General features: G+C 44.4%; 1 long non-coding RNA gene across 2 annotated transcripts in view; it reads right to left on the bottom strand.

The window, feature by feature from the left end:
• The window catches only part of LOC133260717 (uncharacterized), a 38,929-nt gene extending 21,065 nt beyond the window's left edge, over nucleotides 1–17,864 (bottom strand). For both annotated transcript variants that reach the window (XR_009740940.1, XR_009740939.1), the window contains exons 1-3: nucleotides 17,779–17,864; nucleotides 12,747–13,590; nucleotides 44–2,653 (exon numbers count right to left, since the gene is read on the bottom strand). This is a non-coding gene — a long non-coding RNA (uncharacterized LOC133260717). The remainder of the gene's footprint in view (nucleotides 1–43; nucleotides 2,654–12,746; nucleotides 13,591–17,778) is intronic.
• Between the last annotated feature and the right edge of the window lie 8,091 nt (nucleotides 17,865–25,955).

Genomic DNA, 25,955 nt, shown 5'->3' with positions numbered 1-25,955 from the left:
TGGAGCCAGACCCCCTCCCCCATGACTCATCTCCAGCACTTACAGAGGGACCTGTCAGGAACCCTGAGGGAGTTGTTCCCTTGGCAGAAGGAGAGAAATCTTGGCCATGAGGAGGAGTTTGTTTGAAAAGAACCAGTTGATTCAAAGTCCAAACAATGTTATCCCCTGGAAAGCCAACTTCCAGGCAATCTGTGGAATAAAAAAAAAAAAAAACCCTTCTGATTCAATGCCATGCCCCAAGGTGGCAAAACATACATACCTCCAACCTGTCTCTGAGCTGGCAAGCTGACGACATCTTCTGTGGGCACTTTAGTGTTTAGCAACCTCCTGACAGCTGATTTGATCCAGATGTGCACTGCAGCCTTCTCTGGTCAGCAAAGAACAAACAGGCCTTCCCAGACGTGCCCACCCCCACCCCAGGGCCAGGCCTCTGAGTGGTTGCCCTCAGGCTCCAGCAAAATCTGGGGGCTGCATCCCAGGCCCTCACCCTGCCCACAACTCGCCAGGGGCACTTCGAGAAGAGCTGGCTCCCTCCAACCCTCTGATAAGTCTTCACTCCTCAGCTACCTGGAAATACCCTTTCTTTTAAAAGTCAAGGAGCAGAAAAGCAGTAGTAATAGATGCTACAAGATGGATTGATGAGGGGGCGGGTGGCAGCCCCAGCCTGTGGTTTTCCCTTGAAGAGCTGCAGAGTTGGAGCATCCCATCTCCTGCCTTCCCCCTGAGGGTTGGTGAGAGGAGGGCCGCTGCAGACACAGCGCTGGTGGAGTGGGGGCAGGGAGGGAGGGCGCGGTGCCTGTCTCCCACACTCCCAAACGAGAAAAACCTTAAACAAGGCCTCGTCCCTGTTTTGTGAAACCAGAGTGAGACCACAGACTGTCCCAGTGTGTCTGTGTTGCCTGTGGGAACAGAAGCAAAAAACGACTACATTGGGCTTAGTGCGTGGTGGTCTTCCCACATGAAGAAACTCACTGAGGCTCAGGGGGCCCTCGGGTCAGACCCGGGGTCCAGATCCGGCTCTGCCACTTATGAGCTGAATGACCTGGGTCTGCTTACCTCAGCTTCGAAATTCCTCCTTACATGAAATGAGAAAAGAATATTAATATTAACTCAGACAGCTGTTGTGAGGATTAAGTTCGTGATGAGTGCTTGGTACAGAGCTTGGGGGATGGGATAGGCTCGGTGAGAAAACTGATTTGTGTTGGAGAAGACTCTTGAGAGTCCCTTGGACTGCAAGGAGATCCAACCAGTCCATCCTAAAGGAAATCAGTCCTGGGTGTTCATTGGAAGGACTGATGCTGAAGCTGAAACTCCAATACTTTGGCCACCTGATGTGAAGAGCTGACTCATTTGAAAAGACCCTGATGCTGGGAAAGATTGAGGGCAGGAGGAGAAGGGGACAACAGAGGATGAGATGGTTGGATGGCATCACCGACTCAATGGACATGAGTTTGAGTGAACTCCGGGAGTTGGTGATGGACAGGGAAGCCTGGCGTGCTGCAGTTCATGGGGTCGCAAAGAGTCGGATAGGACTGAGCGACTGAACTGAACTGAGCTGACTATCATCAGAGGGCTACCAAGTTGGCGTCAGCGTTCAGAGTTTCCTTTCCCAGAAGATTACTCGAGAGGAATCATCTCTGTTCGTCAGCTGGGGCAGGGGCTGGTGGTTCACCACAAATCCCACCCCAGTCAAGCGCTGACCAAGCCCAGCCACCCTCTCGATCCTGATCAAGCCCCGCCCCGCCGCCATTCCACGCCTTCTACCGCCATCTCCAACCAAGGAGCTTGGAAGCCAAAATCTAGGGGTTTGCAGCATTTTGTTGGAGTCCCTCTGTTTCTCAAAAAGCTTTTCAGTGAATGCTGCAATGTATGTGTTAACTCTGGATTTCTCAAACTAGGTAGGGTACATGGACCTACTGACATGGAAGCTACAGTACACCAGACATGTCTTCCCAAAACGTCAATTCTCCTGGATGGTATTAATTTAATACATTTTACATTAAAAAGAAAGACTTGTTGTGGAAGACACATGGAGGAATGTGGCTGGGATGCTGACGTGAGAGAACTGGGCAGAAGCCACCTGAGGCTTATGAGGTGACTGGTGCAGATGGGCCCCAGACAACTCCGCTCCTACCTCAGGACCACCACTGAAGTTTCCCGATACCAGCACCACCTCCCTTGGAGGTCAAGCACTGGCCCGTGACACAGTTCTGGCCAGAATTCAGGGGCATCCTGCGGTGGGAAGCAGTGGTCAAATAGCTTCAGGGGAGAGGGTTTCCTTCCAAATAAATAGTGACCCATGGGAGGAAATGTCCTCTTCTTCATTCAGGTGACCCTCCACACTCAGAGCCTAAGGCAGCAGCAACCATTTTCTCACTCCGGAAAGACAGGCTCACGAACAAGTCAGTGACCAAGGACTCTAAGAGGGCAGATGGAGGAGAACAGGTAATGGCTAACTCCATCCAGCTTTAATAGCCAGCCCTGGAACCACCAACTCCAGATATCTTGTTCTGTAAGATATTAAATGTACTTATTGTATAAGCTTTATTACAGTGGATCCTTCGATACTTGCAGTTAATAGGGTTGATATGAAGGTGGCAGTGTTAGATCCACTCTCCACGTCCACCTCAAGGTTGGGGAGTCTTTGCTGGGTCTAGAAGACAGAAGAGCAACATGCAAGCTTAGCTTTAATGTTGATGGTTGCTGTTATTTATTGAGTTCTTACAACACTTCCCTGGTGTCTCAGACAATAAAGCATCTGCCTGCAATGCAGGAAACCCGGGTTCAATTCCTGGGTCAGGAAAATCCCCTGGAGAAGGAAATGGCAACCCACTCCAGTACTCTTGTCTGGAAAATCCAATGAACAGAGGAGCCTGGTAGGCTGCAGTCCATGGGGTCACAAAGAGTAGGACACAACCGAGCGACTTGACTTTCACTTTCTTATGGGGGAAAAAAACTATTAAAAATACAAACATATGGAGGCTAAACAACACACTTCTGAATAACCAACAAATAAAAAAAGAAATCAAAATATGCACAGAAATGAATGAAAATGAAAACACAACGTAGATAAAACACTCTCTAACATAAATCACGGCAAGATCCTCTGACCCACCTCCCAAAGTAATGGAAATAAAAGCAAAAATAAACAAATGGGACCTAATTAAACTTAAAAGCTTTTGTACAACAAAGGAAACAATAAGCAAGGTGAAAAGACAGCCTTCAGAATGGGAGAAAATAATAGCAAAAGAAGCAACTGACAAAGAATTAATCTCAAAAATACACAAGCAGCTCATGCAGCTCAATTTCAGAAAAATAAATGACCCAATCAAAAAATGGGCCAAAGAACTAAATAGACATTTCTCCAAAGAAGACCTACAGATGGCTAACAAACACATGAAAATATGCTCAACATCACTCATTATCAGAGAAATGCAAATCAAAAGCACAATGAGGTACCATCTCACGCAGGTCAGAATGGCTGCTATCAAAAAGTCTACAAACAATCAATGCTGGAGAGGGTGCAGAGAAAAGGGAATCTTCTTACCCTGTTGGTGGGAATGCAAACTAGTACAGCCACTATGGAGAACAGTGTGGAGATTCCTTAAAAAACTGGAAATAGAACTGCCATATGACCCAGCAATCCCACTGCTGGGTATACACACTGAGGAAACCAGAAGGGAAAGAGACATGTGTACCCCAATGTTCATCACAGCACTGTTTACAATACCCAGGACATAGAACCAACCTAGATGCCCATCGGCAGACCAATAGATAAGAAAGATGTGGTACATATACACAATGAAATATTACTCAGCTATTAAAAAGAATGCATTTGAATCAGTTCTAATGAGGTGAATGAAACTGGAGCCTATTATACAGAGTGAAGTAAGTCAGAAAGAAAACACCAATACAGTATATTAACACATATATATGTAATTTAGAAAGATGGTAACAATGACCCTATATGCTAGACAGCAAAAAGAGACACAGATGTAAAGAATAGACTTTTGGACTCTGTGGGAAAAGGCAAGGGTGGGATGATTTGAGAGAATAGTATTGAAACATGTATATTATCATATGTGAAACATCACCAGTCCAGGTTTGATGCATGAGACTGCATCAAACCTGCTCAGGGTGCTCAGGGCTGGTGCACCGGGATGACCCTGAGGGATGGGATGGGGAGGGAGGTGGGGGGGGGTTTCAGGATGGGGAACACAGGTACACCCATGGCTGATTCATGTCAATGTATGGCAAAAACCACTACAATATTATAAAGTAATTAGCCTCTGATTAAATAAATAAATTAAAACAAACAAACAAAAGAAAATGTGATATACATATGCAATGGAATATTGCTGCTGCTGCTGCTGCTGCGAAGTCGATTCAGTCGTGTCCAACTCTGTGTGACTCCATAGACGGCAGCCCACCAGGCTCCTCTGTCCCTGGGATTCTCCAGGAAAGAATACTGGAGTGAGTTGCCATTTCCTTCTCCAATGCATGCATGCATGCTAAGTCGCTTCAGTCGTGTCCAACTCTGTGCAACCCCATGGACAGCAGCCCACCAGGCTCCTCTGTCCACAGAATGATCTAGGCAAGAGTACTGGAGTGGGTTGCCATTTCCTTCTCCAGCAATGGAATATTATTCAGCCACAAAAAAGAAGGAGCCCCTGCAATTGCTACAATATGGATGAGCTGGGGGTGAGGGTGGTTTATTCTAAGTGAAATAAGTCAGACAGGGGAAGAAGTACTGCGCAGTATCACTTGCATGTGGGATCTAAAGGAAAAAAACAACTAATATCACAGATATAGAGAACGTGTGCTATAGCCAGGGGTCAGGCAGAAGGGGAAATTGGGAGATGTAGATCAAAGGGTACAAATTTCCAGTTATAAAAAGAGTAAGTTCTCAGGATCTAATGTATGGCTCAGTGACTACAATATATAATATAGTATTATATATTTGAAAGTTGCTGAGACTAGATCTCAAGCATTCCTACCACACACAATAAAGTGAACTATATGAGGCGACAGATGTGTTAATTTTCTTGATCTTAGTAATCATTCTACAATGAATATAAAATCATAATGTTGCATACTTTAAATATATACAGTTATATTTGTCAATTATCCCTCATTAAAGTTACAAAGGCTATGGATTTTCCCAGTGGTCATGTATGGATTCGAGAGTTGGACTGTGAAGAAAGCTGAGCGCCGAAGAATTGATGCTTTTGAACTGTGGTGTTGGAGAAGACTCTTGAGAGTCCCTTGGACTGCAAGGAGATCCAACCAGTCCATTCTAAAGGCGATCAGCCCTGGGTGTTCCTTGGAAGCAATGATGCTAAAGCTGAAACTCTAGTACTTTGGCCACCTCATGCGAAGAGTTGACTCATTGGAAAAGACTCTGATGCTGGGAGGGATTGGGGGCAGGAGGAGAAGGGGATGACAGAGGATGAGATGGCTGGATGGCATCACTGACTCGATGGACGTGAGTTTGAGTGAACTCCAGGAGATGGTGATGGAGGCGTGCTGCAATTCATGGGGTCGAAAAGAGTCGGACATGACTGATCGACTGAACTGAACTGAACTGAACTGAAAGTTACAAAATGAGAAAAAAAATTTTTTTTAAGTCAGCCTCCTAAAGAAACATCAACCAGGCACCACCAAATGTTTTACCAGTCAAAGAGACCTTAGAGACCATCAAGAACAATGCCCAAAGTCAAGAAGTAAGCTGACGTGTTAATGCCATTCAGCTAGTGTGGAACAAGGCTGGGACGAGAACCCAGAGCTCCAAGTGCTAACTTCTGCCCGGGTGGTCTGTTGTATTTTTCCTGAGATGCCACCATCAGAATGTTCCCTTCTGAATTAATAAGCCCCAAGTCCTCCTATAGGCGACTAGATGTTTCTGCCATGTGCTCTAAGGCACACAGTCCCTCCCCTTTCACGCTGTATTGTTATTGCTCATTTAATTGTCCTGCCCTCTAGAAACACTTTCTTGCAATGGCTCATTGTATCCCATTGTATCCCAGGATCTAGCACATGGTGGGCTCTTAATAAATATTTGTTGCTTGAGAAAGTGAATAAATGGATGAAACCACCTCCTAAGACAATGGCCTGTGTAAGGTTACGTGAGGCTTAGTGTGTGGAAGCAGCTACTTTCCTCAATGCTGCTGAGGCAAGCTTCATGGAGGAAAGAGAACTGTTGATATGAGGAGGAGGAAAGGAAAGAAAGAAACCCACAGCAGGCTTTGAGGAGGGCTGGCTGAGGTAAGGAGCTCCGTGGATGTAGAAAAGTCCAGAGCATCTGTCTCTGCTGGAGAGACGTGAGCACGTGAGGCGGAGGGGCATGCGGAGTCTGCGGGTCCGCAGCTCGGCGTCGGACTAGCCGCTTCTGCCAACCTCGTGCCTGTGCTCCCCAGGCAGCAGCAGGTGTTTCCCAGCCACGAACTCTCGTCATTGCCTGTGTCCTTCTTCGTCCCCAGACACAACGACTGGGCCATTAATTTTCTTCCAGCGTGCAGGGAGCATGCCAAGAACTTCCTGTCACTTATGAGTCATGGTCTCTGAGCACAGAACATCTCCTGAGGAAAGTGAGGGCTCTGGGGCCCCTGGGCCAGCTCTGCCCAAGGGTGCACTGATCCAGAAGAAGCACCCAGGAAAGGACCTGTGTTTATTCATCCAATAAATCATGCACGGTGCCATGGAAACCTCACTGGGTGGCGGGGGCTGGAAGAACCCAAGAACCAGTGAAAAAAAAGAAACAGGCAGGGACCAGGGTATGGATGACGGCCTGACACTTGTTCTGAAGAGCCCAGGCTTGACAGGGTTATTGAGATAATTGAATGAGAAAATGGATGTGACATTGTTCTTCAAGCTGTAAAGTACTGTTACTACTAGTTGCTGTGGCTAAACAAAAACTAGACATCAGACCTACAAGACGTAACGTTCCCCTCCTTCCTAACCCCTTCAAGTTCCATTTTCCAGCAGTGAATAAGGAGGACGCTCTCAGAATGTCATGATTGTGGTACCGAGTTCAGCTGGATTTGTTGCAGGTGAGAGTTAGTCCCTTCATTAGTGGGAAGCTTCTAAGACTAGTACAGGGACCAGAGAAGGGTGAGTGACATTCATGCCGCGTGCTGCCAGTCAGGAAGACCTGCAAACCAAAGGCAGAAATGGCAGCCTGGTGATTTTGCACACAGTTTTCAAGGTTGCCTTTACACTCTGAAGCCTGACTACTTGTTATAATCCTACTCGAATCAATCAACTAATATTTACTCAGCACTTGCTCTGCACTAGGACTATGCAGGACGAGTGATTTCCAGACGCTATCCAAAACCTTTCCATCCCTAAAAATATAATGCATTCCACACCAAACACCAGCCCTGCGTGTTAATATTCTCATCACTGCCTTGATCCAGGTGGTGAGGGCAACACAGACCGTCAGGAATTTATTAATACCTTCATTTCAAATACTATTGTTTTCCCAGTTTCCAGTGTATCTTTCTGCTCTCAGCTTTCTATAGAACTTTCTATTCTTTTTTACTTCTTCCCTTCTAATCCTCACATAAACTAAACACATACACATGGATCTAAAATGCTGAAAACAATTTCAAGATACTTTACCCCTGAATTTCCCTGGTGGCTCGGACGGTAAAGGGTCTACCTACAATGTGGGAGACCTGGGTTCAATCCCTGAGTTGGGAAGATCTCCTGGAGAAGGAAATGGCAACCACCCCAGTATTCTTGCCTGGAAAGTCCCATGGACAGAGGAGCCTGGTGGGCTGTCATCCATGGAGTTGCAAAGAGTCGGACACGACTGAGTGACTTGAGTTTCAGACCCCTGAAGGTCTGTTTCCTCACCTGAAAAATGAGGCTGTTAAAGAAGGGAAGTTCTAAGGACTCTTCCAATTCTGTCTTTCTGGGATGCTGAGGTTCTCAATAGGAAGGTCTTTACTTTTAAATAAGGGAAAGAACTCAAGGCGAGGAGAAGCACTCAGGTCGTGGACAAAGTAGAGATCAGAGATGCTAGCTTGTTGAGTTGTTCTGCCCCATGCCCAGCAAGCAATAGCCTGAATTGCAAGAGACACTCTGCACATGTCCAGAACAGGAGGAAAACCATTAAATGGGGGTGAAGGAGGAAGCATTAAATGATAAAAGGCTCAAGGTTTTTTAGGGAGCTATTTTGTGACTAGGTCTTTACCCAGAATGTTGATTCTGACTGGAAACTGGGGATAGGAGCCTGGGATGGCAGCAAGTCACAGAGTAGCAGGCAAGAAGAGGATGGTTTAAATCCCTCCACTGAAGCTAAAATTGAGGCTTCATTGCTGCCTGGCCCCCTGGGAGCCTCTTCAAAAGGCGGGCTGGGTAGCCCAGGACACACCCACTCCCAACACTAGTACAGAAGGACAGAAAATAACCCACACATACCCTCACATATTCTTCAGGTCAGTTAGTTCAGTTGTGTCCAGCTCTTTGCGACCCCATGGACTGCAGCACGCCACGCCTCCCTGTCCATCACCAACTCCCAGAGTTTACCCAAACTCATCTCCATTGAGTCAGTGATGCCATCCAACCATCTCATCCTCTGTCGTCCCCTTCTCCTCCTGCCTTCAATCTTTCCCAGCATCAGGGTCTTTTCAAATGAGTCGACTCTTCACATCAGGTGGCCAAAGTATTGGAGTTTCAGCTTCAGCTTCAGTCCTTCCAGTGAATATTCAGGATTGATTTCCTTTAGGATGGACTGGTTGGATCTCCTTGCTGGCTGGATAACAGAATTAGCCAGAAGGTTTTCAGGAAGGAGAAACTGTCCTCAAGCAGGATATATGGTTGTCATATAATCCTTAGTACAGAGTTTAAACTGAGTTGTTTGTTGTGTAATCATCAGTTCTGGGCTTAAAGAAAAAAACGTTTTATGTGACTAAGACTAAGGAATGTAGAGGGGAAAAAAGTTTGTCTTTTTCTCCTCCTTGAGATTTCCAGACCCCTGTCTCCTCCTTGAGAGCCCCAGACCGCTGTCTCCTTCTTGGGGACCCCGAACTTCTTATCAACCTGCCTAGGAATTGACTCTCTCATGATTTTGAAACCCGGGAAAATAAAGTCTCTCACTGTTTCCATTGTTTCCCCTTCTATTTGCCATGAAGTAATGGGACCAGATGCCATGATCTTGGTTTTTTGAATATTGAGTTTTAAGCCAGCTTTTTCACTCTCCTCTTTCACTTTCATCAAGAGGTCTTTACTTCCTCTTTGCTTTCTGCCATGGGCTTCCCTTATAGCTCAGTTGGTAAAGAATCTGCCTGCATTGCAGGAGACTGTGGTTCAATTTCTGGGTCTGGAAGTTCCCCTGGAGAAGGGATAGGCTACCCACTCCAGCATTCTTGGGCTTCCCTTTTGGCTCAGATGGTAAAGAATCTGCCTGCAGTGTGGGAGACCTGGGTTGGATTGTTGGGTTGAGAAGATCCCCTGGAGAAGGGAAAGGCTACTCACTCCAGTATTCTTGCCTGGAGAAGTCCATGGATACAGTCGGACATAACTGAGTGACTTTGACTTTCTGCCATAAGGGTAGAAATTCTTAGTGTCTCTTTAAGAGAGTTTAAGTGTCACACATACTCTTAGTGTCACTTTAAGAGAAATGGAGGAGAGAATAGCCCAGAATGCAGAATGACTAAGTGGACCTGCATTAAAAGGGCAAGGACTATGGACAAAAGAAAATAATTCTTTCCTGGAGGAGGAAGCAGAAGGCAAGCCAGCCACCACGAGCTGGAGTCTGAGGGAGGAGGCTGAGGGAGAGCAAAGACGGGGGGCAGTCTGGGAGGAGGGCCCAGCGGGAGCACTTGGGTCCTCGGTCTGTCTGGAGGAGATGTGACTCTCCAAGAGGACGGTTGTTTCTCTCTGTATCTTGCAGGGTTACACGCTCTATCCAGGGAGCTCAGTAAAGACTTAAATCCCTTTCCGAGGTTTTCCTGAAGTGTTGCTGCAAGTGTTTCTTTGAATGGCACCCTTAACTGAGCCTGTAGCAGAGGCACCCCGGTTGCATTCTAGTGTCCTTTGGAGGAGCTCTTCATGCCAGAGGTGACCTCGGACCTTTGACCTTCGACCTTCTGGGTTCACAGAACGTGCATCAGGGACAAGCCCTCAGGTTTGAAGTCAAAGCTGTAAGTTTCAATCATTAATTGCATAAAGGAGTTGTTTGGCCTCTCTGTGTCTTCATTTTGAAAAATGGATGATAATTTCTAAAAGAATATAATATGTTTAAATACTATATTCCCTGGTGGCTTCCCCTCTGGCTCAGATGGTAAAGAATCTGCCTGCAGTGCAGGAGACCCGAGTTCCATTCCTGGGTTCAGAAGATCCCCTGGAGAAGGGAATGGCTACCTACTCCAGTATTCTTGTCTGAAGAATTCCATGGACAGGAGCCTGGTGGGCTCCGGTCCATGGAGTCACAAAGAGTCAGACACGACTGACTGACTAACACTTTCACTTTCACACACATACATATATATAGCTGTCTTCAACAGGAGACCACAGAGTCACCCCGAGTGTTTTGCAAGCAGACATGCCCATAAAAAGGAACAAAGTACCAAGATACACCACTAGGACAAATCTCAAAAACATGAAGTCAGACACGGAAGACCACATAGCAGATGATTCCATTTATATGACAGGTAAAGAGAAAGTAAACCGACAGAGACAGGAAGTGGATTAATAGATGCCTAGAGTTGGGAGGTGAGGATGGGGAGTGATGGCAAACAGGGCTGAGGTTTCTTTTGGGAGTGAAGGAAATTATTTAAGGTAAGGTTGTGGTGACAGCTGCACAATTGGTACTATTAACCTTTGAGTTGTACACTTAAAAGATATGAATTTTATGGCCTGTAAATTATGTCACAATAATGCTTTTTAAAAATACATTAATACATGTTCTTCAGTTCAGTTCAGTTCAGTTACTCAGTCGTGTCCGACTCTCTGCAACCCCATGAATCACAGCATGCCAGGCCTCCCTGTCCATCACCAACTCCCGGAGACCCAAACTCATGTCCATCGAGTCGGTGATGCCATCCAGCCATCTCATCCTCTGTCATCCCCTTCTCCTCCTGCCCCCAATCCCTCCCAGCATCAGAGTCTTTTCCAGTGAGTCAACTCTTCGCATGAGGTGGCCAAAGTACTGGAGTTTCAGCTTCAACATCAGTCCTTCCAAGGAACACCCAGGGCTGATCTCCTTTAGAATGGACTGGTTGGATCTCCTTGCAGTCCAAGGGACTCTCAAGAGTCTTTTCCAACACCACAGCTCAAAAGCATCAATTCTTTGGCTCTCAGTTTTCTTCACAGTTCAACTCTCACATCCATACATGACCACTGGAAAAACCATAGCCTTGACTAGACAGACCTTTGTTGGCAAAGTAATGTCTCTGCTTTTGAATATGCTATCTAGGGTGGTCATAACTTTTCTTCCAAGGAGTAAGCATCTTTTAATTTCATGGCTGCAGTCACCACCTGCAGTGATTTTGGAGCCCCAAAAATAAAGTCTGACTGTTTCCACTGTTTCCCCATCTATTTCCCATGAAGTGATGGGACCAGATACCATGATCTTAGTTTTCTGAATGTTGAGCTTTAAGCCAACTTTTTCACTCTCCTCTTTCACTTTCATCAAGAGGCTTTTTAGTTCCTCTTCACTTTCTGCCGTAAGGGTGGTGTCATCTGCATATCTGAGGTTATTGATATTTCTCCCGGCAATCTTGATTCCAGCTTGTGCTTCCTCCAGCCCAGCGTTTCTCATGATGTACTCTGCATATAAGCTAAATAAGCAGGGTGACAATATACAGCCTTGACGTACTCCTTTTCGTATTTTGAACCAGTCTGTTGTTCCATGTCCGGTTCTAACTGTTGCTTCCTGACCCGCATATAGGTTTCTCAAGAGGCCTCAGTTCAGTTCAGTTCAGCCGCTCAGTCGTGTCAGACTCTTTGTGACCCCATGAATCACAGCATGCCAGGCCTCCCTGTCCATCACCAACTCCCGGAGTTCACTCAGACTCATGTCCATCGAGTCAGTGATGCCATCCAGCCATCTCATCCTCTGTCATCCCCTTCTCCTCCTGCCCCCAATCCCTCCCAGCATCAGAGTCTTTTCCAATGAGTCAACTCTTCGCATGAGGTGGCCAAAGTACTGGAGTTTCAGCTTTAGCATCATTCCTTCCAAAGAAATCCCAGGGCTGATCTCCTTCAGAATGGACTGGCTGGATCTCCTTGCAGTCCAAGGGACTCTCAAGAGTCTTCTCCAACACCACAGTTCAAAAGCATCAATTCTTAAGGACTCAGCTTTCTTCACAGTCCAACTCTCACATCCATACATGACCACTGGAAAAACCATAGTCTTGACTAAACAGACCTTTATTGGCAAAGTAATGTCTCTGCTTTTCAATATGCTATCAAGATGCCTAGTTACCCTCAATTTGAAAGTCCTTATGGAGGGAAGAGGGGAATGTGTATTCTGGAAGAATTTTCTCCTGTTGGTTCTTACACACACCTTCCCTGCCTCCCCATGAGAATCACTGATACAAACCTTTGTTCCTTCAAGAGCAGTCCATGGGGCCAACAGCCTCGGCCATCCTGGGAAAGCTGACTGAAGCACCAGAGTATGAGACCCCACCACAGACTGCAATGGAGATTTGAAACTGGTGAGTATGTCAAAGCTTGAACACTCCAGCAATCTAGAACACTGTGCACGTAGTGAGTCTCCAGCCCTCACAAGGTCTTACCTCTTGCCCTGCCTTCATCCTTTATGCAGCCAACATTCTCTAAAAAAGGGCCTTTTTCTGAGAACATTCTTGCCTTTCTGAAACCAGATAATAGGGGGTGAAAAAAAACCACAACTATTTTTTCAAGTTAAGGATTCTTGGTTATAAACACTAATCAGGGTTGCCTGCCTGCCTCAAAGCCTTGACCAGCAGATGTTTATGTGAGATGGCAACCGGAGTGAAATACCAGGCATCCAAGGAATGCAGCCCATCGGCTGTAGCAGGGAGGCTGCCCCCCGTGTGTTACATTGGTAAGCTGCCCCCACCGATGCTTCTCTCAGGAATCCCACTTAGCCAAATACCAGCTGGTTGGCTTTGTGTGCTAGAAAAGAGCCTAAACATGAGCAACCCTTCCATATTTCAATGCTGCAAAGTGAGTGAGACAGCAGGGGCCTGATTCCTAATTGCTCTGCTTCTGGCCAGGGGGACAAGCAGAAACTGGATTCTGGAAGCTGCTTTGGGGACTGCTGGCTGCAAGAGCTAAAGGCTGCCGTATCCCACCTCAAGACAGTAGCATTGAACGTTAACCTCGAATCTACATAATGAGGTTTTTCCTTGCAATTTTTACTCTAAATTTTTTACTTTACTCTTAGGAGACATTATCTCAATTGCATCAGAGATTTCGACTATTTCTAAACAACGAAACTGTTTGGAAAGCATTATGTTGTGTGAGCACCATCTCGCCATATTAGGCAAGGAGTCCTATCCTTCTCTGTTACTCACGGTGGCAATCCAGCCCAGGTTCACACCTGCCTTTTTGGCTCCATATGTATCTTCATCTTGATCAGTGTCTCCTTCACCAACACTGCCTCCAAAAGAGGAGTAAGAAGAGAAAGGAAAGGTCACCAAAGCTGCGTTAGCTAAGTCTCTGTTCCTCTGCAGGTCTGGTGACAATAGTGGGCAATATTTCCATTTTTTATATGATGCTCCTCCCTGAGTCAGAGAAGTCAAACTCCCAAGGGGATTCAATAATAACATGGCAGATGAATTCTGAGCCGTTTAAAGGTTTTAAAAAAAAAAAAAAAGCTTTAGAAATTCTACAGAAGTACATTCATTCACTCTTTCCAACAGGGAGAAGTATAAAAATTTTTCTAAATGCTGAGTTAATATAAAAAGCTTTTTTTCATGTATTGCTTTACTTATGGTTGTTGTAGGAGGATAAAAATCAATTGATGACTGCTGGGGCTCTTGAGCTAAAGATGTACAGACAAAAGCTGGAAAGGGGAGAAAAGGGAGGAGGTGTTCTGGAGCTGGGACAGGTTAGCCATGACTGACCATCTGTGGACATCAGATGAGGCTGTTCCAAATATAACGGCCAGAGAGCTCGATGATATAAGGCCCTTGTGATGCCTTCCACATGCCATAAAAAGGACATGATTGGCCTGTCGTGGCCCTAGTTTTACTCCTCTAGATTTGAAGAAAAACACACTCGACTATGACATTGGATGAAAGACAATTCTTGCAGCCTAGATTCCCATCACCAGCCGCAAAACCATTTCCAGCAGAGTCTGACTCTATCGCCATCTCTGTGTCATTATGAATAGCCATATTAACCTATCCGATTGGTCCCAGAGACCCCAACAGTTACCAAAGAGAAAATAACTAGGAAGTATGCTCAATATTTCATAACAACCTATAAAGGAAAAGAATCTGAAAAAAAAATATATATATATATACCTGAATCACTAAGTCAATGTGCTGTACACCTGAAACTAACATATTATAAATCAATTATACTTCAATTATTTTTTTAAAAAGGAAAAAGAATAACTACATCCAAACTAGAGCACCCTTATGATGATTTTTAAAAATGTTCAATGATGTATCTTTGAAACATACTTGTTTCATAAAGCAGGTTTAGGTGATATGTCCCACTTGAGAGGCTTTATCTTTCTGTGGCTGTTTAATGTTTCACATCTGACAACTAGAACCCATAACTGAAGGAAGACAAGAGCTTGATGATTTATTTGCACACCGTTGCTTCTCCAAGGTCAAGTGGGCTCACGGCTCATGATGCACCAGGGAACATGTGAGAAGCATCTGCCGTGTTCTCCGTGCTGAGAGCAAGGGAGCAGTGTGTTGATGAGTGGTTGCACTGTTGGTATTGGAAGTGTCATCACTCACTTTACCATTGAAACCACTGGGTCGGGAAAGTAAAGACATTGATCCTCCCAACTTGGCCCAGAAATAGAATTCAGGTTCTAGTTGGTCAGAACCACACACACCTGAACAGTCCTCTAAGCAGACTCGATGCAGCCAGGGCCGTATCAGCATCCCTGATAGGACCTTTTGGCGGGTCATGAGAGTCTCCTCTGACAAACCCAGAAAAGAAGCGAGGGGTTCAACGTGTTGTATTTGGGGGAGAGAGAATCAATTAAATGTCAGTTTGATGGAGTAAGTAAATAAAACTGACTGGGGTAAATAGGTGCTAATTATAATTGGAGAAAATAATTATTTCGTGGCATAAAAAGAAATGATTATATGTGTCAAGGTTAAAGAAAAATCTCTTTTGTTTGAAGTGGGACTTGCTTTGGAACTGGAATGGGGGTTACCACCCAGGTAGGAGAGAGAGGAGCAGAACATTATGAACTTAGAAAATGAATATGGTATGCTTCATTCTGGTTGAAGTACAGATAACGCTAGAAATGATGAGAAAGTGAAAGCAGACTGAAGACACTGGTTGTTTACGCTCTGAATATGATGACGTAAAACTTTTTGTATTGCAGGCCAACTTTGCTCAACAGGGAGCAGTTGCCTGGAACAAGGATTCTAAGGCAGTGTCTGGGCTCTTAAGAAGGAGCTGTGATCCATTAGCAATGTCTGTTCTTGGAGCTGAATGATGATGCAAGTTTCATGTCTGTTGACTTAGTCCTAAAGTGAGAAGAACTGTTAGAGGCTTAAAAGCAAAACTAACTGGATTAAACAGAGAGAGAATGCTAATATCAAACCTATGATGAGACAAAATTTGCCAAATTTTAATATTTCAAACCTTGTGCTGAAAAGTAGATGGAATAATGATCATATCTTGGGTTTAACATGTTTATTGAATCAGTCAACAAATATCTTGAATATATATCAGAAGCTTGGCACGAGGAAATAATGATCATTGTTGTTGTTCAGTCGCCAAGTCATGACAAATGCTCCTGAGCTCCAGGCATCCACAGTCTAGTAAGGGAGATGGACAAGTAAACCGACCACCAGAACTCCAGAGGAATAAACTGAGGAAACTGATTGGCTGAGAATGGCCCAAAGGTGTCCACAACCCAAGTCTTGGAACCTGTGAGTTGACATACGTGGCAAAAAGGCTCTTTGCAGATGTGATGAAGGATCTTGAGATGGAGAGATCATTCTATATTGAAAGTGAAAGTGTAGTCACTCAGTCCTGTCTGACTCTTTATGACCCATGGGCTGTAGCTGCCAGGCTCCTCTGTCCTCTGGGATTCTCCGGGCAAACATACTGGAGGGGGTTGCCATTCCCTTCAGCAGGGGATCTTCCCAACCCAGGGATTGAACCCAGGTCTCCTGCATTGCAGGCAGATTCTTTACCATCTGAGCCACAATTTTATCTGCATGATGTCACTTCAGCCACATCTGACTCTTTGCAACCCCATGGACTGTAGCCTGCCAGAATCTTCTGTCCACGGAATTCTTTAGGCAAGAAAACTGGAGCGGGCTGCCATTTCCTCCTCCAGGGGAACTTCTGGACCCAAGGATCCAACCCACAGCTCTTAGGTCTCCTGCATTGGCAGGAGGGTCCTTTACCACTAGCGCTACCTGGTGGGTAGGCTATAATTTCAATTACATGTATCCTTATCAAAGTGGGACAGAGGAATATTTGACCCACACAGAAGAGAAGACAATTGATCACAGAGACGGAGGATGGAGTGATGCAACCACAAACCACAAGCCAAGGAATCAGCAGAAGCTGGATTCTTCCAAGAAGTCTTGGAAGAAGCAGACTCTCCCTTAAGGCTACGGAGGGAGCATGGCCCTGCCAACCCCCTGATTTGGGCCCACTGACACCAGTTTTGGACTTTGGACTTTGGGAACTGTGAGGAAACAATTTCTGTTGGTCCCCTTCATAAACTTTGTGCTAATTTGTTAGGACAACCATAAGAAACTAATATATTCTGTGAGTTTAAGGGAGTGTGATTCATTCAAGGCTCCTGGGTCAAGCTTGGAAACTAATTCTGGATGATTTAGGCAAAAAGATTTCCTGGAAGGCTAAGGGATGGGGGGGGTGCTATGATATTACTTATAGAGTCTAGAAGAGGTAGAGCAGCAAGCTCAGAAATTGAGAAGGACTCCAGAAGGTTTCAAATGCCAAATGGGAGGAACAATCCCCCCAGGAGGCAGCTGCCCCTGCCATTGGAAACAGGAAAGGAATTCTGGCTATCTCTCATGTCCAGATCTAATATTTACTCATGGTTGAAATTTTCAGAAAGCAGAATCTGATAGGATAATACTTGGACTGCCCGCAAGTGGGAGAGAAATCTCCCGCCAGTCAGACTCCTCAGTGGGAAGAGGTCTCACAAATACTACACATAAGGGAATTCTTCTCCAAATTCAGGAGGGGTTTTAGATGTTAATAACCAAAAACAACAGCAACCGATATCCATCCATGTCAGGAGATACCTAACCCAGTCGTGGGTAGCTTTGGGTGAAAAGTCATGTTTAAGCGGAAGCCTTAAGAACCACTAGGTAGGACCCGTTAGCTGTGAGTGTTTGTAAGGTTGAAGTATTTCACATGCATATATACTCATGCACACACACACACACACACACACACACACACAGAGTATGGCCCAGATATGTTGATATCTCAGCTAATCGACATACACAGAACTAAACAGTTTGTGCGCCTCCCCTCCCACTCTGACATGTCTTATTCTACTTCTGATTACAAAGTATGAAGTCAATCCAAAGGGACTTGGGAAGGAGAAAGGAAAATAAGGGATTCAACCAAATGAGACCACATATGACCTTTCCATACCTCACTGTACCTGTGTCCTCAGGACTCGAGCTGGAATCCCCACAGATCACGGCACTGCGAGCGGTCATCATTGCTGCAGCTAATAAAGTGTATAGTATGTTGCTTAGCAACTCACACTGTTTGTGTGTCTAACTCCTTGCCTGGACAGACTGGAGTATAACTTCGGCTCTCTGGAGAATGTAACTGAGTCACAATTCTACATTTATGAGATCAGGGAAGAATAAAACCATTATTTAGCTATGTGGCTGCCTGCAGCTCCTGAAATAAAGCAGAGCACTAAGACCTTCGGGGAGACGACTCAGGAGACCATAGGGAGGATAAGGAGGACGGACGGGGATGGCCCGTTTGTAAGAACAGGTTGGGAGAAAGCTCTATTAACACCATCCATCTAAGGAGAAAGAGAAGGTCCAGTCCGGGGGTCTCTGTCAGCTAGGGCACCTGCAATGATGGTGCCAGGGCTGAGATGGTCAGTAGGATTTATGCCAGACACAATCAAGTCTCTTGCCATTGTTCTTAAATTGGGTCTTTATACCTGGAAGTTTCCAGGGAAGATGTAATACTCATGATCTATGGATAAGACTAAAAGCAAATTTACTGAATATTTAGCTAAAGCATGCATAGTCGTTCCCTTCTGAAGGGGATCTTCCCAACCCAGGGATTGAACCTGTGTCTCTTACATCTCCTGCATTGGCATTGGCGGGTAGGTTCTTTACAACTAGCGCCACCTGGGAAGCCCCCATAGCTAAAGCATGTGTGCGTGCTAAGTCACTTCAGTCATGTCCAACTCTTTGCAACCCTATGGACCGTAGCCCGCCAGGCTCCTCCGTCCATGGGATTCTCCAAGCAAGAATACTGGAGTGGGTTGCCATGCCCTCCTCCAGGGAATCTTCCCAACCCAGGGATCGAACTCATGTCTCTTATGTCTCCTGCATTGCAGGTAGGTTCTTTACCACTAGCGCCAATAAGCCCAGCTTACTGGTAAGCTGGTAAGCCCAGCTAAAGCATACCCTACTAATACTACTAATATATATCTGTATTGTTATGGCTATACAAAAGCCCATAAGCAAGCAATTTAGGCCACTGGGATCTTTCACTTCATGTCACAGGCTGCTCCTTGGCATCTTGGTCTGCCTCTCCCTTCCCCTGACAACTTGTCTCAGTGCCAAGGGAAGCACAGTCAGAAAAAAGGGGTCAAATGCCTTGGTACCTGCCACGTGGTACCTGTACACCACGAGCAACTCAAGTCCCAAATTCCTTATCTGTAAACTGGGAAAAATAACAGTGATGAAGAGGGTTGTTTAATTTACTGGAAATTGGATGAGTTAATATAAATTAAATGCTTATCACTGCCTGAAACACTCAATAAACGGTAACTGTTAATACCAGGGTGAAATCCTAGCTATACCACTTACCAGCTGTGAACCTTGAACGAACCGCTCCATCTATCAGAGTTTCCATTTTTCTCCTCAGTAAGAGAGTGATAACAATGCCTGTCTTCCAGAATTCTTGAGAATATTCAATGATATAATACGTATAAAAGAGCCTGGCCCAGAATGGGTGTTCAACTAACACTAACTGATCAGAGGGAATAGCTTTTCTGTTTCCACCCACGGTTCCCTCTCACATGGATTAAGCTTAGATTTGCATGGTTGGGGTTATCTGGCTCTTTCTTCCAAACAGAGAGATCTAAGTTACTGACTTAAGGAGTGAGACCATTTCTTCTATAATTTGGCGTCCCTTGTGCCTGCACACATAGATACACAATAAAATAAAATTTAAAAAGAATTTCTTCTCTTTCACTGACTTCTCAATCCTGCACCACCTCCCAACAGCCCCCAACTCCGTCACGTACTGTTCCTGAGAACTTATGTACTGGTTTGATGAAATACTCAGAAAGCCCAGTACTGGAGATATAGAATAAATTCTGAAAATTATAGATCATTTCCTTCCCTGTGATTAGATTAAGATAATATTTAAAATTTTTTTTAAAAATTCTTTCTTTAGATCAGTGAGTGCTCCTCAGTCTCTTTAGTCGTGTCTGACTCTTTGCGATCCCCATGGGCTGTAGCCCACCAGGCTCCTCTGTCCATAGGATTCTCCAGGCAAGAATGCTGGAGTGAGGAGTGCACTCCTGCAGGGGATCTTCCCAACCCAGGAATCGAACCCCTATCTCCGGCATCTCCTGCACTGCAGAACATGCACTGAAGGCAGTTTATTGACCCACTGAGCCACGTAGGAAGCCCATTAGCACACTAAGACCCCCTAAACCTTGTTCCCATTAGCTCACGGTACCAGAATGTGGAGAAACAAACCTACAGACCTGTCTCCTGACTACTTCAGATCTATGATCAGAATTAGTCCCATAAAAGCTACATATGGAGCTTTAGAAGGTCCAATGCTTTTATTACACTTACGAGGCAAAAGGAGAGGAAATGAGAGGACCATGAGATTGAAGTTGTTTAAATCTGAAGAGATTAACTTCATCAGCTCATGCACTGTACTAACATTTCTACTACTCTTTGCAATCCCATGGACTGTAGCCTACCAGGCTTCCTTCTCCAGGGGATCTTCCCGACCCAGGGATCAAACCCAGGTCTCCTGCATTGCAGGCAGACACTTTACCATCTGAGCCACCAGGGAAGCCAGCCAAAGTGGAAGAATACTTGTGAAAACTTTGAGTTTTGTCAGCCAGCGTAAAACAATACACCAACACGAGGTCCCATCTGAGTCAGCAGAGTCCGACTTTCTTCCCAGGAACACGAGGCCCTGGGCAGGTGTCTGTTCCACTGCTCTTTGCCTGGCCTCTCCTTGACTCTGACCTGCATATGGTCCTTGGCTCTTGGCTCCTGAGGTCGTTTATAATTATGTTCTGTCCTTCGCTTGTCCATGGTTTTTTTTTTAAGTATACTTGAGTTACAATATTATATTAGTTTCAGGTGTACAACACACTGATTTAGTATTTTTAAAGATTATACTCCACTGAAAGGCATTAAGAGATAATGGCTATAATTCCCTGTGCTGTACAATATTACCCTTGTTGCTCATCTATTTTACCCACAGTAGGTGGTATCTCTTAGTCCCATAGCCCTATGTTGTCCCTGCTCCTTCCCTCTCCCCTCTGGGAACCACTAGTGTATTTTCTATATCTGTGAGTCTGCTTCTGTTTTGTTTGTACTATTTTTCAGACTCCACATATAAATGGTATCCAACAGTATTTGTCAATGTCTCACTTATTTCACTAAGCATAATATTCTCTGGATTCATCCATGTTGGCTGCAGATGGCTTGTCTATTCCTTAAAGAGGCGTTAAGTCATGAACAGGGGTCCGAAGGATGCCCCAGGATTGCACTGGGCTGTAAGTTATCAACTCAAATTGCCTGAACAGAGCAGTTACATGAGATCTCCTTAGAGAAATGTGTTTTGTTAAATACATTTTTATAAAATCTTCACTTCATTACTGAAGCCTCTTGGTCCCCTGTCCAGCCATCTAGGGACAAACTGAGGTGCAGGCTCAATTGTCTACATCTGCCAAGGGAGTGGTGCACACCCCCTCTCCCGTGGGCAGTTCTTGCTCCCACACCCAAGGCCCATTAAAGCCAGTCTCTGGACACGCTCGTCATCTGGGAAGTATTCCTTTTCTATGAGCTGAATACCCATTATTAACACAAGGCCACTAATGAGTAAGCCCCGTTCTCAATTGTTTGGACAAGTCATCACTGACTAAGTCACTTCTCAAACTTGTGACCCAAGGGTTTGGTGCCAACGTGGAGGAGTTGCTTTTTCTTTGTGACCTGAGGGCTAAAAGCTTAGCCAGCTGGACTATAAAGTGAACTAGTAACAGAGATAAAATGTTAAATTATTTTTCAACGTAAATTAAATTTTTCATTTAAATGAAATTGTGAATTTTTAGTTATTGTTAAAACAATAATAACCAAATATCAACTCTTCGTTAAGTCTCCTTTTAGGTCCTCCATATTTTCCCCCACCCAACCTCTGATACTTGAATTTCATTCTTCCAGGACATTTCCCTTCCCCTCTGACACCTTGAATCCTGGGCCCTCTGATTCAGCTGTCCAAATCCACCCTACCATCAAGGTCTCATTCACGTCACACATTCTCCTAGATCTTCTGCTGATATTTGAAGACTATACTGATCTCCCTCTTCTGCCCATATTTGCAACAGCCTCAGTCAATTTAGGGGCTTCCCAGGCGGCACCAGTGGTAAAGAACCTGCCTGCCAATGCAGGAGGTGTAAGGGTCACTGGTTCAATCCCTGGGTTGAGATGATCCCCTGGAGGAGGGCACGGCAACCCACTCCAGTATTCTTGCCTGGAGAATCCCATGGACAGAGGAGCCTGGCCGGCTACAGTCCATGGGGTCACCCAGAGTCAGACACAACAGAGGGACTACTTTCAGTCAATTTATGCTACTTTCTGCTCTTCTCCAATGATGCAAGAAAATGTTGTGTGTTTCATAATTTCAAGCATATTTGCTTCCACCACACCACCAAACTCAATAGTCAATATCATACTAAGTATTTATGAAGCTACATTCAATCAGCATGTTAGAACTTTTTACCTTGAGGCTGCCAGTTTCTGTGCTAATCAGAGGAGATGTGCCCCCATGCCAAGAAGAACCTGGTAGAAAGGAAACACCATGTTCCTAGAAACAACATATGTCAGATTATTGGCTTATTAACCTAACCCTCCCTACTTATTAATAATAGCTACTGTTCATTGAACTTTTAATTTCAAACAGAAAAGTATAAAGGACGATGTTATAATACTTGTGTTTATCTCAGATCAAGTTTTTAGAGAAAATAATGTTACAGAAATTAGAAATTTCTATGTTAGAAATTCTTTTTCCCTAGTCCCATTACTCTCCCTCTCTAGCCATTGGCAACTAGTATTTTGAATGTGTGTATCCTGACAGAGGATGAGATGGTTGGATGGCATCACCGACTCAATGGACAGGAGTTTGAGTAAACTCCGGGAGTTGGTGATGGACAGCGAGGCCTGGTGTGCTGCAGTCCACAGGGTTGCAAGGAGTTGGACACGACTGAGCGACTGGACTGAAGTGATCCTGACCATGTTGCTTATGTTCATTTTACACACACACACTATGAATCTCTGTTACGTTAGTTTCCTCTATTGAAAAGCTCCTTCCAGAATTCACATCATTCCGTAGACCCCTCCCTTGAGTCCAAGTTGGCTGTGAATGGTAGAAGTGGTTCTGGCCCAGGTCCAAGTCTAAGCTGTAAGAAGGTCCGGATGTTTCTACTTTGGCAGTCTTGGAAGCCCTGACCTACCATGTAGGAAACCTGGCCTATGTGAGGACCACGTGTAGAGGCCACGTGTAGAGGCCACGTGTAGAGGCCACGTGTAGAGGCCACGTGTAGAGGCCACGTGTAGAGGCCACATGGAGAAGGAGCCCCAAAACAACAAGGAGAGAGAAAGCCCGGCTCGCCTGAGCCCCTGCTGACCCAGGTCCACCAAGTGACTACTGACCAGCAGAACTGCCCAGCTGAGCCAAGCCCAGGCTGCAGAATTGTAGCCAAATAAAATGCTGATTGACTTACAAAGTTTTAGGGTGGTTTGTTATGAAGCAATAGATAATCAGAACATATGTGTTCATAAACAATATTATTTTATGTGGATTCTTTTTAGCGAGTGTTATCTGTGCACATGGGCTTCCCAGATGGCTCAGAGGTAAAGAATCTGCCTGCAATGCAGGACATGTGGGTTGGATCCCTGGGTCAGGAAGATCCCCTGGAGAGGGAAATGGCAACCCACTCCAGTACTCTTGCCTGGAAAATCCCATAGACAGAGAAGCCTGAAGGGCTACAGTCCACGGGGTTGCAAAAAGTCGGACACAAGTGAGCGTGCATGCATCAGTGTACATAATATTCTGAAATTTGCTTTTTCTTGGTCAGTGTTATGCTTTTAGATTTATTAATATTAAATCCATAGATCTAGTTCATTTTAATTATTATACATTCCATTTTATGATCAAAACAATGTGTTTTATTTATTTATTTTTTACAACTTGTTTTAAAAATTGAGTTGTTCTGTTTTTCTCTATTGCAAACAAAGAAATAACGGGCATTCTTAGGTAGGTCTCCTTGTGTTTATATTTGAGAATTTCTCTAGTTTAAATATCTAAGTGTTATTTAAGATTTTCCAGGCAGTGAGCACTGTATTACTGAAACAAAGCTTTTAAGTAGCCAATATTACCCTGCTTTACAAATGAGGAATGTGAGGCTCAGAGAAATTAAGTAACTGGCTTAAGATCACATAGCAAATAAGTTACAAAACTAGAATTTGAATAGGTTTATCTGTCTCCAGATCCTACATCCTCAACCTCTATACTGTTCTGTATCCAAGTGTCCTATGGATCTACATTTGTTGATTTTCTCTACCAGAATTATAAGTCCTTTTAGGGTTAGTGATAATAATAAGAGCTATAACATATTCAGTACTTACTATGTGCCAGGTGCTGAGGATAACATTTGAAATACTATTTAATTTCACTTAATCTTCACACAACCTGATGATTGAGGTATTATGCCCATTTTAGAAATGAGGAAACTGTGGATTTAAATCGCTTACTCAGAGTCATACAGATAGACAAAGGCCAAGACAGGAACAAAGCCAAGTTTTGCAAGGCTTGAAGCTTATACAAGTTGGAATAGGGAGGGTCTCTCATAGAAAAAGAATTCAAATATACAAATACAGAATTAGGTATGAAAGCGAATATTCAAACTGAAAAAAGAAATCACAATTAGTTGTTGAATTCTAGGTATGGAAGTCTCCTGAGACGGCTTTGGACAGTTTCCCTGAAATGCTTACAAAGAAAATGCTTCCTGGTTGCTACCTGGCTTCCCCTCACCATCTAGAACATTCTGCAACTCCCTTCACTCACAGGGGCTGTAATAGCGAGGCGCTCCAAGGTTGAACCAGCATTAGCTCGTGACTCATAAATCTGCCTCTGGGTGGAAAATAATTATGAATTATGAGGACATAATTCTGTCTGCTCTTCTCCAAAGCCCAGATCTCAGGCACGATTTTGGATTCACAAAGTCCAGAGGGCCTGGCATGGATGCTCAGTACATATTAGGGGCTACACCGTTATATGCTGCCCACCTCCATAATTCTCCCTCATGTCACACGGGTAATTTTCTTCCCAGTCTCTATTATTGCCTTGTTGTTCAGTCCTAAGTCATGTCCAGCTCTTTGCAATCCCATGGACTGCAGATGAAGCTCCTTCCCCGTCCTTCACTAATCTCCCAGAGTTTGCTCAAACTCATGTCCAATGAGTCATTGATGCCATTCAACCATCTCATATTCTCTTAACTCCTTCTCCTCCTGTCCTTAAAATTTCCTAGCATCATGGTCTTTTCCAATGAGTAGATTCTCCGTATCACATGGCCAAAGTATTGGAGCTTCAGCTTCTGCATCATTATTGCCTACGATTAATGCGGAAGACCTGGGTTCGATCCCTGGGTTGGGAAGGTCCCCTGGAGAAGAGAAAGGCTACCCACTCCAGTATTCTGGCCTGGAGAATTCCATGGACTGTCTGTATAGTCCATGGGGTTACAAAGAGTTGGACACGACTGAGAGACTTTCACTTTCGCTTTTCTTCTTATTTGGGTCTTCATGTGTCTATTGTCTGTTTGTCCTGCTGAAACATAAACTCCATAAGATCAGGAACCTTGTCCATCTTTATTCCACATTGTATCTCAACATCCAGGATAGTGCCTACATAATGCCAACAAACAACTGTCGAATAAATGAGAAACATATTAATTGAATAAACAAATTGAAGTACTTTTGGATTAAAATAGCACAAAGTTTAGAGATGTCTGTAACAGAAACAAAAGAAAGAGGAAAAGGAATGTAATAGTTTGTAGTTATTGAAACAAGTTCAGGTAATCTTCTTAAAAACAAATTTATATTTTGCACAAATCATGCATTATACTAAAGTCATTTTCTATCAAAATATTGAATATTTCAAATCCCAGGTGCAATCCAGTTTTTGAGCAAGATTTATTATCTCTCCTCTATAGTAATTACAATAAGTTTGAGATCTAAAATATTTGAGCATTATCTTTATTAATATGGTAATCAAAAAGTTACACCACATGTATTTTGGGAAAGAATGGCTATCTAAAAGAACTA

This window comes from Bos javanicus, chromosome 14 (assembly GCF_032452875.1).
Source record: "Bos javanicus breed banteng chromosome 14, ARS-OSU_banteng_1.0, whole genome shotgun sequence".
Taxonomy (NCBI): Eukaryota; Metazoa; Chordata; class Mammalia; order Artiodactyla; family Bovidae; genus Bos; species Bos javanicus.
This window is presented reverse-complemented; position numbering and strand designations above follow the sequence as displayed.